At 48.2% G+C, this 15,014-nt stretch overlaps 1 protein-coding gene across 2 annotated transcripts in view; it reads right to left on the bottom strand.

Annotated features, from left to right (window-relative positions):
• The window catches only part of ITGB1 (integrin subunit beta 1), an 88,363-nt gene extending 78,775 nt beyond the window's left edge, over positions 1 to 9,588 (bottom strand). For both annotated transcript variants that reach the window (XM_068235767.1, XM_068235768.1), the window contains exon 1: positions 9,393 to 9,588. The gene's annotated coding sequence lies outside the window, so the exon portion shown is untranslated. The remainder of the gene's footprint in view (positions 1 to 9,392) is intronic.
• Positions 9,589 to 15,014: the final 5,426 nt, after the last annotated feature.

The following is a 15,014-nucleotide window of genomic DNA, read 5'->3' as shown; positions in this document are numbered from 1 at the left end:
GTCCAATATAGCAATCAAATCGATCACTCGAGGATGTTGGGAAAATCAGGTAATGAATTTCCCACCTTTTCTATTCTACTTAGATTTCAGCATAAATCTAAAGGCCTGTTCACCGGTCCAAGTAAGTGCACGGCCAACATCACAACAAACAGTTTACCGCCTTGTATTTTCTGTGCACCAACTGAACAGCCAACTCATTTACTTAAGCACAATCTACATGATACGATTCTGTGTGCGATTCGATTACGATTCTATTTACGATCCGATTACATCCGACATGTCCGATAGGGATTCGATTCAATTCTATTTGCCATTGTTTTGCAATGGCAAATCGAATCCCGATCGGACATGTCGGATTTAATTGGATCGTAATTGAACCGCACAAAGAATCGTATCATGTAGATTGGGCTTTACGCCGCGCACGCAAAACAATGGACTGCACATCATGGCTGCATTCAAAAAAAGTACATCGTTCAAAATTACATTGTACACATGTGGCCAAATGCACAATATCAGCCCAACAGTCAAGCGAGTTGATCCACTGGATGGATCGGGTAAGCCACACGATAGTCGCTCATCTAGTCGTTTGCCATTCATACACATGAATGATTGTATTCCAACAGATCAAAATCAGACGACAATCAGGCAGTTTGGTTCAGCGTGTACATGCCTTAGGCTACTTGCACACCAAGACGTTGCGTTAGGTGCCACGTTAAGGTCGCATAACGTGCACCTAACACAACGTATGGTGCTGTAAGATAGGACGGTAGAGTGAGCCGCGTTAGGGGGCTCTATCCCTATAAGGTCTCCCAGAGGGGCGCTGATTGGCCGGCGGGACCACGTGATGCGGAGCGAGACACTCCGCATCACGTGGTCCCGCCGGCCAATCAGCTGCCGCCAGTGCAGTGAATATTAAGTAGCCATGTGCGCGGCTACTGTAGCTGGCTCTCCCCGCCTTCTCTCCACCCCCCACTGAGCATGTGCAAACAGTCTAACGCGGCTATAGCCGCTCTAACGCCGTAGCATGCTGCACTTTCGGTAGAACGTGCAGCGTTACATGTAACGCAACGTGGGCTGTGTGAACAGCCCACTTGTGTTACATTGCTGTGCGTTGGGGGAGCGTTACAGGCGCACTAACGTGCGCCTGTAACGTCCCTGTGTGTAAGCAGCCTTAAAGTGGACCTGAACTCTTACACAGGACAGAAGGAAAACTTATAGAAATGCACCCTGTATGTGTTTGGCCTGTCTAACTCCCCCTTATCTGTGACTAATGCTGGGCATACACAGCTCGTTTCTTCTTATCAATCGAGCCGCTGATGGCTTGATTGATAATATCCGACAGGTCCGATTGCCCGCCGGATCGATTCCGCGCTCGATACCGGCAGCAGAACAATAGAAAAAACGAAGCGCTGATTAGACAGTGCCTGCGGGGACGAGCGGGAATTGACCCGTGCACACGAGCGGTGACGCGCCGGCATCGAGCCATGTATGCCCAGCATTAGAACACATGTAATTTGATCCCTCAGTGGAATCAGGTCAGGAATGTACTATGCCACGGCAAAGTTAAAGTGTACCAGAGACGAAACAATAAAAGAAAAAAAAAAAAATACCTGGGCTTCCTCCAGCCCCCTTGAGCCTCCTTAAAGTGGACCCAAATTAAAAATACAAGATTTCAGAAATAAAACCTATTTTCTAAATTATAATCATAAATAGCAGCCTTTTTTCAGCTGCATGATGACAAATATAAAATATTTTACATTTATTGGAGGAACCCCTCCCTTCTTTTCAAATTGCCGGGATTTTTCCGGTAAACTGGTGGAGTAGATGGTGTCCAGCAATGGAGGAATTGCTAATGGCTGTGCCCCCAGTATAACCCTAGATATAAAAAGAGAAGGGTGAAAAGCATGCACTGAAATGATCATAGGTTTGAAGGAGTGTTTATTTATCTTTGTATGTGTCAGAGTGGTGCAACTAAATATTTTTAATAAAAAAAAAAAAATGTTTGGTTTGGGTCCGCTTTAAAGAGACACTGAAGCGGAAAAAAAATTATGATATGATTTGTATGTGTAGTACAGCTAAGAAATAAAACATTAAAGAGGAACTGTAACGACAAAACGTCCCCTGGGGGGTACTCACCTCGGGTGGGGGAAGCCTCCGGATCCTAATGAGGCTTCCCACGCCGTCCTCCATCCGTCAGGGGTCTCGCTGCAGCCCTCCGTGCAGCGGTGACGTCAATATTTACCTTCCCGGCTCCTGTGCAGGCGCTCTGACGGCTTTCGGCTCCGAAGTAGGCGGAAATACCCGATCGCCGTCGGGTCTGCTCTACTGCGCAGGCGCAAGTTTCCGGCGCCTGCGCAGTAGAGCGGACCCGACGGAGATCGGATATTTTTTTCTATTTCCGTGCCGAAAGCAGCCACAGCGCCCCCGCTGGAGCCAGCAAAGGTAAATATTGAAGCTACAGTCGGCTCTGTCGCCGGCTGTTCGGAGGGCTGCAGCGAGACCCCCGTGGGACAGAGGACGGCGTGGGAAGCCTCATTAGGATCCGGAGGCTTCCCCCACCCGAGGTGAGTACCCCCCAGGGGAGGTTTTTGTTGTTACAGAGTCTCTTTAAGATCAGATACATCAGTCTAATTGTTTTTAGTACAGGAAGAGTTAAGAAACTCCAGTTATCTCTATGCAAAAAAGCCATTAAGCTCTACGACTTTTAAAGTCGTGGAGAGGGCTGTTATCTGACTTTTATTATCTCAACTGTTTTCTTTTTCTCTGCCAGAGGAGAGGTGATTAGTTCACAGACTGCTCTGAAAGAATCATTTTGAATGCTGAGTGTTGTGTAATCTGCACATATTAGAGAATGATGCAATGTTAGAAAAAACACTATATACCTGAAAATAAAAATATGAGAATATTTTCTTTGCTGCTAATCTTCTAGTAATTATTCATAGCACACAACCAATTCATCATGTATTTTTTTTCGCTTCAGTGTCTCTTTAAGGAAGGGGGGTTACCAGTATCTTTGGCCACACAGCGCATGCGCAGTGAGGCTGATGTACTGTGCAGGTGCAGAGAGCTCCATGCGGCAGGAGCGCAGCCAGGCCGTGCATTTCGCAGTTAGCCTCGACTGCCGAAGATACCAGGACCCCGTACGGAAGATGGAGGAGGCGGATGTCAGCGCCGAGAGAGCACTCAGGCCGGAGGGGGCTGGAGAAAGCCCATTTAGGCTCTGGTTTTCTATAATTGGTAAATACAAGATGTTAACAATATGTCTGCTTCCATGAAAGCAGGAAGCAGACAAACTGCAGATTTTTTTGCATGATTTGTATCAGCCGTAACAAAGAAATGCTTTTCTCTAAAAGGTTATTATGCCGTTTACCTTTTAGAGCAGAAAGGAAGTTCTGAGTTCAGGTCCGCTTTAAAAGAATCCACTGAACTGCTAGCATTGTCCCACTCGAAACATTACAATGCCAAGCAGCTGCCAATCCTTTGCCAGACAGATTTTCAAACGTGCCCAATTGCCCTTTCAACTGATTGAGGCCTGGGACCCACTAGCAGCTATTTTCTTAGCGCTTGCGATTTGAAAAATTGCTAGTGTAATGCTGTGTGTGTGATCTCACTTGAGTGATTTTAAATTACACATAGCATTACATTAGCAAGAACTTTTTAAGTCACAAGTGCTTAGAAAAGCGCTGCCAGTGGGTGTCAGGCCTGAAAGTTAATCAATCAGGTATGCTGGAAGTAATAGATCACCAGCCAATTTGATTGGCCCACCATCACTCAATCATAACAGGCCAGTGGCTGCTATCAGAGTGAGAGAAAGGAAGTCAGCAACACTCTTGTAAGCTAAAGGATAATCATATATGGCCTGATTTGACCAATCAAAGCACTGTTGTGTACAACAGACTTGGAGATGGGAGATAAGGAGTACTTCCGATCAGAGGATTTGTGTTATTACACCAAGAATTAAAGAGACTCTGTAAAATCAAAAACGTCCCCTGGGGGGGTACTCACCTCGGGTGGGGGAAGCCTCAGGATCCTAATGAGGCTTCCCACGCCGTCCTCTGTCCCACGGAGGTCTCGCTGCAGCCCTCCGAACAGCCGGCGACAGGCCCGACTGTTCAATTCAATATTTACCTTTGCAAGCTCCAGCGGGGGCGCTGTGGCTGCTTTCGCTCCGAAGGAGGCGGAAATACCCGATCTCAGTCGGGTCCGCTCTACTGCGCAGGCGCCGGAGACTTGCGCCTGCGCAGTAGAGCGGACCTGACGGCGATCGGGTATTTCCGCCTCCTTCGGAGCCGACAGCCGCCAGAGCGCCTGCGCAGGAGCCAGGAAGGTAAATATTATGTCACCGCTGTACGGAGGGCTACAGCGAGACCCCCGAGGGACGGCAGACGGCGTGGGAAGCCTCATTAGGATCCTGAGGCTTCCCCCATCCGAGGTGAGTACCCCCCAGGGGACGTTTTGTCGTTAGATTCTCTTTAAGCTACATACACACGTTCAACAGGCACACAACGTGCAAATGACCACCCGCACGACACAACGAGCCGCACGGCCTGTATGTCCACACATCCGGACAGATAAACGACCAACTCATTTACATACTGCGCACGATAGCGGAGCGACCGACTACACATTGAAAACAAGTACAAGCCTTAACAGTTGTTCAAATGACTTGTACACACGGACCATCTGCACAATATCAGACGACCGTAGGCCAACATATATCCGACAGTTTGATCGGGCCTGTTATCAGTTGCTCGTCAAGTTGTTTGTACTCGTACACGTGCCTGATTGTCGTCCAACTGTCTAAAGTCGGACGACAATCAGGCAGTTTTGATGAGTGTGTGTATGGGCCTGGTTCACACTAAAAGAGCTTTTCTGAGCGCTTTGTGGTTTTAAAAGCTCTTGCTAATGTTATCCTATGTGTGTGTTCTCACTGGAGTGATGTGATTTTGTAAAAAAACAAAACAAAAACCAAAGCATTGCATTAGCAAGAGCATTTAAAATCTCTAGTGCTTAGAGAAACGTCCCCTAGGGGATACTCACCTCGGGAAGGGGGAAGCCTCCGCATCCTAATAAAGCTTCCCCCGTCCTCCTGTGTCCCACAGGGGTCTAGCTGCAGTCCTCCGAACAGCGGCCTGACAGATCCGACAGCCTGTTCAATATTTACCTTTCCAGGCTCCAGCGGTGTGGCGCTGGTGCGGCTCTTCTGACGGAGATAGGCGGAAATAGCCGTTCTCCGTCGGGTCCGCTCTACTGCGCAGGCGCGGGAGATTTGCGCCTGCGCAGTAGAGCGGCCCGACAGAGATCGGCTATTTCCGCCTATCTCCGTGCGAAGAGCGCTGGAGCCACGGAGGTAAATATTTACATCGCCGCCGCCGCCGCTTCGGGGGGGGGGGGGGGGGGGGGTGAGTACCCCCCCAGGGGAGGTTTTTTTCGTTACAGATTTTCTTCATAAAGCTTTTGAAGTGTGAGAAAGGAAGTCCGTAACACTCTTAAGCTAAAGGGTAAATTACACATGGCCTTATTTGACCAGTCAAAGCACTGTTTACAACAGACTTGGAGATGGGAGATAATGGGCACTTCCGATCAGAGGATTTGTGTTATTACACCAAGAATTAGGATTATTGCATTTCCTTAACTTAAAAACTGCAGGCTTTACTGTGACTACTTAGGAACTGCCAGCATATCTATCCATCACACACCGAATTATAAATCGGTTAAAAAGCTGCTCTGCGTCGATGGGAGAGTTCACTACCCAAATGTCAAGCTGTTGGACAAAACCGTAACCTTTACAGTCTAACGCTATCGACTATAATGAATTCATACTCTATTGGATTGTATGCTTCAGACTGATCTGGCACTGAAAATCCTGGCACCTACTGACAAAAACTAGCAAGCAAGAATAAAGAATATACACAGAAGGACCACAATATTGCCTATGCATAATACTATGAACAAGCACCTCTCAAAAGGTACAAAAATCCCAACAATAATCTATTGCAGCAGTTTTGGAAAATCACTCAATCACCAATATGCAACTGAGAAGAAAGAATATCGGAAGCTAATGCTGGGTACACACGTTGCGATTTCCCGCTCGATCCGCGGGATCGATTTGATTATTTCCAACATGATCGAACAGGTTTTGATGGATACAGCCGTCGATTTTGCATATTAAGTATGCAAAATCGACGGCTGTATCCATCGAAACCTGATCGAACATGTTGGAAATAATTTAATCGATCCAATCGATCCCGTGGATCGAGCAGGAAATCGCAATGTGTGTACCCAGCATAAGACATCTGCGAGTAGCTGGACACAAAAAAAAAAAAAAAAAAAAAAAAAAAAAAAAAAAAAAAAATCGCCAAAAATGGCCTAATATTCTACTTGACCGGAAACAGAACGGCACACATATGGGGGTTAATATTTATTTATTTTAAGTATTTACATAGCGCCGACATTACGCAGCGCTGTACAGAGTATATTTTCTTGTCACTAACTGTCCCTCAGAGGGGCTCAAAATCTAGTCCCTACCATGTATGTTTTTGGGATGTGGGAGGAAAGCGGAGTGCGCAGAGGAAACCCACGTAGACACGGGGAGAACATACAAACTCCTTGCAGATGTTGACCTGGATGGGATTCGAAACGGGGTCCCGGCGTTGCAAGGCAAGAGCACTATTTACTACGCCACCGTGCTACCCATAAGAATGAATCTGTCAAATAACCATCAGCTCATATATTTACACAGCTGCCGGTTAGTTTGTTGACTAGCAGTAGACGATTCAGATTATCTGTACATGTCCATTTCCTGCCAAACAAATATTTGCAAAGAAGGCAGTTTTTTTTAGCCACCTCTTATTTCCTCCATATTCTTTTAGATTGTAAGCTTTCAAGGGCAGGGCTCTTGGCCTTTTGTGTTTTGGAATTTGCTAAACATTTTGCCCATCATGTTACATTTGTCACTGCAATTCCTATGTTCAGCAATTCTGTCTACATTTAGTGTATATCACCATATACCTCATGTTTGTTTTGATGGCCCTCGTTTTCACTAAGGGCGATTCTGAGCAACTCCCCCAAACGTGAATTAAGACAGGGAAATCGTAACCTATTAAAATCAGTAGGCTGCTTTCAATTTGCATTCGAGAGAAAAAACAAACAAAAGCAAGACGGTCAGTAGCATTTTTCCGCATCACACATTTGAATTTCTGAATCAGATGTGAAATCGCATCAGAACCAGTACAAGTGTGCGTCTCTGTACGGCGCCATTGAATATACTGCTGCTTTCTAAATCAATACTGGACATGTAACCAGAGTCTTAAGCCCCATCTACACGATATGATTCTTTGTGCGATTCGATTACGATTCTATTAAATCCGACATGTCCGATCAGGATTCGATTCGACATTGTTTTGAAATGGCAAATCGAATTGAAACAAATCCCGATCAGACATTTCGGATTTAATCAAATCGTAAATAGAATCGTAATCGAATTGCATCGTGTAGATGGGGCTTTACACAAATACAGTATAGGGACAGCGTTTTTCCAAGTATTTATTGTTAATAGTAAGTAATACTGCGGAACCACATGCTGTCTGCTTGTAGTGCGGGATACAATCCAAATCACAATCTCCTCCATGTACATCACCAGTGGGGTCCACAAGAGGAGTCGAGCCTGGCGGTGTGTTGCCTGGCGCTGCATATAGGTGTCCCTCCTGGGGAGAGGAACATTGCCTGGCGCTGGGTGCAGGGCTCCCTCCTGGGGAGAGGGGCATTGCCTGGCACTGGGTACAGGGCTCCCTCCTGGGGAGAGGGGCATTGCCTGGCACTGGGTACAGGGCTCCCTCCTGGGGAGAGGGGCATTGCCTGGCACTGGGTACAGGGCTCCCTCCTGGGGAGAGGGGCATTGCCTGGCACTGGGTACAGGGCTCCCTCCTGGGGAGAGGGGCATTGCCTGGCACTGGGCACAGGTGTCCCTCCTGGGGAGAGGGGCATTGCCTGGCACTGGGTACAGGGCTCCCTCCTGGGGAGAGGGGCATTGCCTGGCACTGGGTAAAGGAGTCCCTCCTGGGAAGAGGGGCATTGCCTGGCACTGGGCATAGGGGGTGCCTCCTGGGGAGAGGAGCATTGCCTGGCACTGGGTACAGGGGTCACTCCTGGGGAGAGGGGCATTGCCTGGCACTGGGTACAGGGGTCACTCCTGGGGAGAGGGGCATTGCCTGGCACTGGGTACAGGGGTCCCTCCTGGGGAGAGAGGCATTGCCTGGCACTGGGTACAGGGGTCCCTCCTGGGGAGAGGGGCATTGCCTGGCACTGGGTACAGCGGTCCCTCCTGGGGAGAGGGGCATTGCCTGGCACTGGGTACAGGGGTCCCTCCTGGGGAGAGGGGCATTGCCTGGCACTGGGTACAGGGGTCCCTCCTGGGGAGAGGGGCATTGCCTGGCACTGGGCACAGGGGTCCCTCCTGGGGAGAGAGGCATTGCCTGGCACTGGGCACAGGGGTCCCTCCTGGGGAGAGGGGCATTGCCTGGCACTGGGATCCCTCCTGGGGAGAAGGGCATTGCCTGGCACTGGGTACAGGGGTCCCTCCTAGGGAGTGGGACATTGCATGGCACTGCATATGGGGTCCCTCCTGGGGAGAGGAGCATTGTCTGGAACTGGGTATAGGGGGTCCCTCCTGGGCAGAGGCACATTGGCTGGTGCTAGGCATAGGGGTCCCTCCTGGGGAGAGGGGCATGGCCTGGCACTGGGATCCCTCCTGGGGAGAGGGGCATTGCCTGGCACTGGGTACAGGGGTCCCTCCTAGGGAGTGGGACATTGCATGGCACTGCATATGGGGTCCCTCCTGGGGAGAGGAGCATTGTCTGGAACTGGGTATAGGGGGTCCCTCCTGGGCAGAGGCACATTGGCTGGTGCTAGGCATAGGGGTCCCTCCTGGGGAGAGGGGCATTGTCTGGCAATGGGTAAGGTGCTGGGCATAGGGGTCCTTCCTGGGGAGAGGGGCATTGTCTGGCGTGGGGTATAGGGGTTCCTCCTGGGGAGCGGTGCACTGTGCAGCACTGGGTATGGGACCCTCCTGGGGAGAGGTACAATGCCTGCCACTAGGTATAGGGCTTCCTCCTAGGCAGAGGTACAATGCCTGCCACTGGGTCACTCCTGGGGAGAGGTGCATTGCCTGGCGCTGGGTATAGGTGTCCACTCTGGGCAGAGGTACATTGTCTGGCGCTGGGTACAGGGGTTCCTCCTGGGCAGAGGTACATTGCCAGGTGCTGGGTCACTCCTGGGCAGAGGTGCATTGCCTGGCGTTGGGTCACTCCTGGGGAAAGCTGCATTGCCTGGCGCTGGATATAGCGGGTCCCTCCTAGGCACGGGCTGTACACGAAGTGGCGGCTCCTCCTTACCTTTGGACGGGCACCGAGGCGGATCCTGCCGGCCCGGTAGAATAAGCGGGGACTTTCTCAGGCGGAAGGTGAAGTAGTCCGGTCACTCCGCCGCTCGCCGCCCGCGCTGTACGGTCTCTTCAGGCGGCGCCGTGACGCAGCTCGCTTACACCCTGCCCCGTCTCCGCACCACAGGAAGCGCATTCCAGGCCTGTGACGTCACCGCTGTGGGCGGGGAATAGCCGAGTGGACACGTGGGTGCAGAGTGAGAGCATGGTGGGGAGGAGGGAGAGAGGAAGGATGACCTCCAGCTGTGGATTGTAACCGCCTGAGGGCTGGGAAATAATCACTGACTTAACTGCACCCTCCAGCCATAGTATTGTTGCTGACTAACTAACTGCACAATCCAGCCATAGTACTATTGGTGCTGACTAACTGCACCCTCCAGCCATAGTATTGTTGCTGACTAACTAACTGCACAATCCAGCCATAGTATTATTGGTGCTGACTAACTGCACCCTCCAGCCATAGTGTTCTTGCTGACTGGCAGCTGGCTAACTGCACCCTTCAGCCATAGCGTTCTCGCTGACTGGCTAACTGCACCCTCAAGCCATAGTGTTCTCACTGACTAGCTAACTGCACCCTCCAGCCATAGTGTTCTCACTGACTAGCTAACTGCACCCTCCAGCCATAGTGTTCTCGCTGACTGACTAACCGCACCCTCCAATCATAGTGTTTTCGCTGACTAACTAACTGCACCCTCCAGCCATAGTGTTCTCACTGACTGGCTACCATAACGTTCTTGTAAAGAAATTGGGGAATTGTAAACTTTATAAATAGATCCATAATGTATGTTTATATACGAAGTTTGAATATTTTTTCACTTAATTCCTATAATTGTACCAGAATTTTGTTCCTCAATTTTCCAAGGCTCGTCATATAGTATTGCCCTGATTCTGTGACAGACCCTCAAACACCAGGGAAGAAACATTTAGTACCTAAGATGTTGAGAGAAGCATCCTAAAGAGGTGACAAAATAATAGTAAAAGTAAAAGAAATAATACAAGTAAAAGAAAGTAATTTGAGGGTTCTTCAAGGGGTTCTAAGTGTTTTAAGAGCACATTAGCTTTTTGTAAGACTTATTAAGTTTTAGACAAAACCCCTTAATTATTTAAAGTGACCCTGAAGGGAAAAAAAAGTGCCTCAAAGGGATACTTAACTCGGTAGAAGGTGCTACAGAGGTTTCCCCCATCCTCTTCCACCACTGGGTCGTTCCAGCACTGCATCCCCTGAGAGACCGTCGGCAAGCTTGTCAACGGCTCACACATGCGCAGTATCATGGACGTGATTGGGCTTGGCTTTTTCCACCAAAGTCGGCGAGCGGACACATGCTACTGCTCAGGTGCAGTGTGGCTGCAAGTCTGTGATCTTTTGGGGGTCTCGGTGCTAGAATGGCCTGGTGGAGGAGTATTGCAAATCTCACAGGTATGCTTAAGTGAATGGGAACCGCACTTAAAAAAAATAAAGCAAATACTTACCTAAGTAGAGGGAAGGCTCTGGGTAATATAGAGCCTTCCGTCTCCTCTCTCGGTGTTCTCTATACTGTGCTGGCTCCCCCCCCCCCCCCGTTTTAATCCCTGCCGAAAGGGTATTTGGAAGTCTTCGGGAGCCGTGTCCTCCCGAAGACGTGCGGCTCCATACTGCACAGGCGTGAGCGTGCAAGAGAGCGTGCTTGCGCAGGCGCAGTACAGGGCCGCCCTTCTTCAGGAGCACTCTGGCTCCCTGAAGACTTCTGAAGCCTCCTTTTGGCCGGGTAAAGCAGTATTTGACTAAATTAGTCAAACACTGCTACCGGGCGAGCCAGCACTGGATCAAGGGGACCAGGAGAGGAGCGGGAAGGCTCTATAGGACCCAGAGCCTTCCCTCTCCTTGGGTAAGTATCAGTCTCATTTTTTTAAATGCGGTTCCCATTCACTTTAAAGCACTTACTCTACACTAAGTGGCAAAAAATTAGAGACAATCATTTTTTGAAAGTAAACCAGTCCAACAGTGACATAGAGTGACGTACCAATGTTGCTTACATAAGGAACGCTCAGCTTTGGACAACGTAGCTATCACAGGCGTTAATGTCAAAATGGGTAAGACAAACGGGGGATGATCATTGGTGCAAGAAGAGCTGGTGCTAGCATCTCTGAAACAACGACTCTTTTAGGATTTTCTCGCCCAACAGTATCTTGGGTGCTTAGAGAGTGGCAGTTGAGAAAAAAAAAACTTCAAGCGATAAGGACAATTCTGGTCAAAAAAGGCTGGTGAACAAGAGAGATGAAAGGCGAGTAGCATGCATAGTCCGCAGCAACAGAAGGGCAACGACACCACAAATTACAGCTGAATTCAGTGTAGGTGCATCACAAAGCATATTCCCAATGCACAACAAGATAGACTTTGCAAATAATTGGTTTTAGCAACAGGAAACCATCTGGGGTGCCTTTGGTATAACATAAAAATAGGAAAAGATGCCTGTTGTGGGCCCTTGGCACCATCTCAGATCGGTTTGAGGAACATCAATCAGAGTTTAACCTACTTCCATGGTCAGATAAGTCCCCTGACCACAATCCTATTGAGCATTTGTGGGAGGAAGTCAAAAGATCACTTCAAAGCTTGAAAACGCCACCGTCCAATCCGAACCAACTTACAGCTGCCATTATGTCAGCTTGGGCCAACATTCCTCAGCATTGGTATCGGCATGTTGTTGAGTCCATGCCAAGAAGAATATCGGCTGTAAGAGCTAAAGGTGTACCAAGTTGTTATTAGATGATGTCTCTCATTTTTTGGCCACTCAGTGTATATGAGCACAGTGTCCTCCTTGCAGGCGGAAAATGTTTCTGCAGCTGGTGAACAAAGTTGTTGAGTGGCCACATGGTGAAACCGTGAAGCCCTCATGAAGCATTACCGATTGGACGTAATAGCAAAACAAGAACTAACGTCTTGCCACATTGTGCTTTCTCCAGGTTTCCCACCCTAAATAACTTCCCTAAAACATCTCTCTATATCCACTGTTGTGAAATTCAAATGGCACTACAGTTAGTTCTAATTTTTGTTTTTGTTATTTTAACTGAAATTTTTATTTAAGAAACAACGCAACTCAATTGACATCATAGACCGAGGCGTTTACAGCGACATTCAAAGGCAATTCACGTTCTTCCCTTTTTTACACAGCTCAATAACCAAACTACTATATCTTAATAAATCCTGTGTCTTCTTTCAGCGGCATAACTACAAATCATGGGCCCTTTAGCAAAACGTCGATGGGGCCCCCTTAATGTTTACAACCCTTCCCTAGCCTCCCCTTGGTGACTCTCCTTTCATAAAACAATTGAGGCCGTCAGGGTGTTCTCACCCATAACATGTGTAGCCACAAATATACCTGATCTGGAGTATCAGAGAAAGGAAGGTTAGTAGTTAGGGCCCTCCCACACCTCTGGGCCGCCCCTGCAGTCACAGGAACTGCTCCCCTGTAGTTACACCCCTGTCTTCTTCCATGACCTCTCACTTCCTAAAACTGAACATGGGCTCCGCCTGCAATTAGTGCAGAATGCTGCTGCCAGATTGCTAATAAACCAGCCTCGCCACTGTCACATTACACCGATCCTTCGCTCACTGCACTGGCTACCAGTAGAATGGAGAATAGTCTTCAAGATTGGACTGCTGACATTCAAATCCCTGCACAATTTGGGCCCTGGATACATGAAGGACTTGCTGAAGCTGCACCACACCTCTCACAACCTAAGATCAGCAGGATCCATAAACTTGGTCACTCCCAGAATGCACCTCAAAACCTTTGGAGACAGAGCTTTCTACCCTTTGGAACTCCCTACCACACCCAGTAAAGACAGCCCCTTCCCTGAAGTTATTCAAATCCAGGTTGAAAAGCCACCTGTTTAGCCTGGCATTTCCGGACTTATAGAATTCTTCCTCTGTACCACGATTTACCAATCAACTAATTATTGGTTTGAGCCATGCTTATGCGCTTTGAGTCTTACTGGAGAAAAGCGCTTTACAAATGCTATTTGTTGTTGTTAAATCAGAACTGATACCTTTTCCACAGTTTCTATCCACTTCTCTGCCTGATGTAACGATAAATGTCAATAACATCCCACTAATTTCCGTTCTGTAAGTTCATTACTTACTGTCAATCTGTACAGGGGTATGGAAGGCAAACATAAAATAATAATAGTAAAAATTATATTCAAAACAACAGCTTTGCTGTGGAGTGGATTTCTTGCATGTTGTCAGCTCATCCTTAGCTTGTGCTTTTGTTTGATTACTTTGGCTGATCCTCACTTCCTGTCCTTTTGATGACCAAATTTCTCATTCAAGCTTTGAGGAAACAAGGATGTTTCTCATACTGCTGAGCATCCCAGCTGAGGTCCATGCCCTTCCCTAGTCTGTCCCAAGCTGTACAAGCCATGCAGAGCCGGGACAAGGTCCTCCAGCACCAAAGGCTGAGACACCAAAGTGCGCCCCTCCATCCCTGCCACCCCAGCCGTCACACACTGATTGCTATTAGACTAAGGTGCCACAGGGCCCACAACCTCCCCAACACCTTAATCACTAGTTATCTGGCTTGCAGTCACTGCTATGTATCCCCTTTTCTTATTTCTTTCTGCTTCAAACACAATTAGGAATGACAGCTGAATGAATTGTGCCCCCCTCCTACACTGCGCCCTGAGGCTGGAGCCTCTCCAGCCTATGCCTCGGCCCGGCCCTGAAGCCATTTGGCTTGCTGTGAACTTTTTTTTTTTATTACAGTACTGACTTATTTTGCAGTGCTTTAGCGTACACCATCATGTCACTAACTGTCCCTCAGAAGAGCTGACAATCTAATGCTCACACCAATCCATTTTTGATCTCTGAGATCAAATCTGCTGAAGATCGATGCTCTGAAATGGGCACCCGATCAAAATTACGATCAATTTCAAGCCAAAATTGATAGAAATTATAGATCAGATAGTACAGTAAATTTTGGTTGAAAGGGGTCAGGGAGGGGGCGTGGCCTGCAGAGTATTAGCAGCACTCCCCTTTCTGGCTGGAACACTCCTTCCTGTGTCCTTGTACTCCAAGACCCATCAATGTTAAGTAAGAACACACCGACAGATCACAGCCAGATGGGTCAGGGATCTTCACCGAAGAATGATCGTTCCCCAATGCATTTGGCCCAATCTGCAAGCGTCATTTGTGGCGTTGGAAACAAATGAACCTGCAAACAATTGTTTTGAACAACGACATGTCCGATTAAGTCGTGGGCATCAGAACTATCCTCCACGACTTAATCGGATAAAAATGAATGATCACCGTGGGTGGCATGCGTTGCGAAACATTGTTCAACGCGGACCTGAACTCAGAACTTTCTCTCTACTCTAAAAAGATACACAACAGCATAATAACCTTTAAAGAAAAACATTTCTTTGTTACAGATGATACAAATCCGGCAATAAATCTGCAGTTTGTCTACTTTGTTTACTATTTGCAGTCATGTGTTTACCAATTAGATCTCTGCCGTGGCAGCCAGCTGACTCAGCTGAGATATTAAATTACAATTTGTGCTTAGTCACAGATGAGGGGGAATTGGAAAGACACTCTAAA

The sequence above is a fragment of the Hyperolius riggenbachi genome, chromosome 5 (genome assembly GCF_040937935.1).
Source record: "Hyperolius riggenbachi isolate aHypRig1 chromosome 5, aHypRig1.pri, whole genome shotgun sequence".
In the NCBI taxonomy this organism is placed as follows: Eukaryota; Metazoa; Chordata; class Amphibia; order Anura; family Hyperoliidae; genus Hyperolius; species Hyperolius riggenbachi.
Note: the sequence above shows the minus strand (reverse complement) of the source record. Positions and strands in the feature narration are given on the sequence as shown.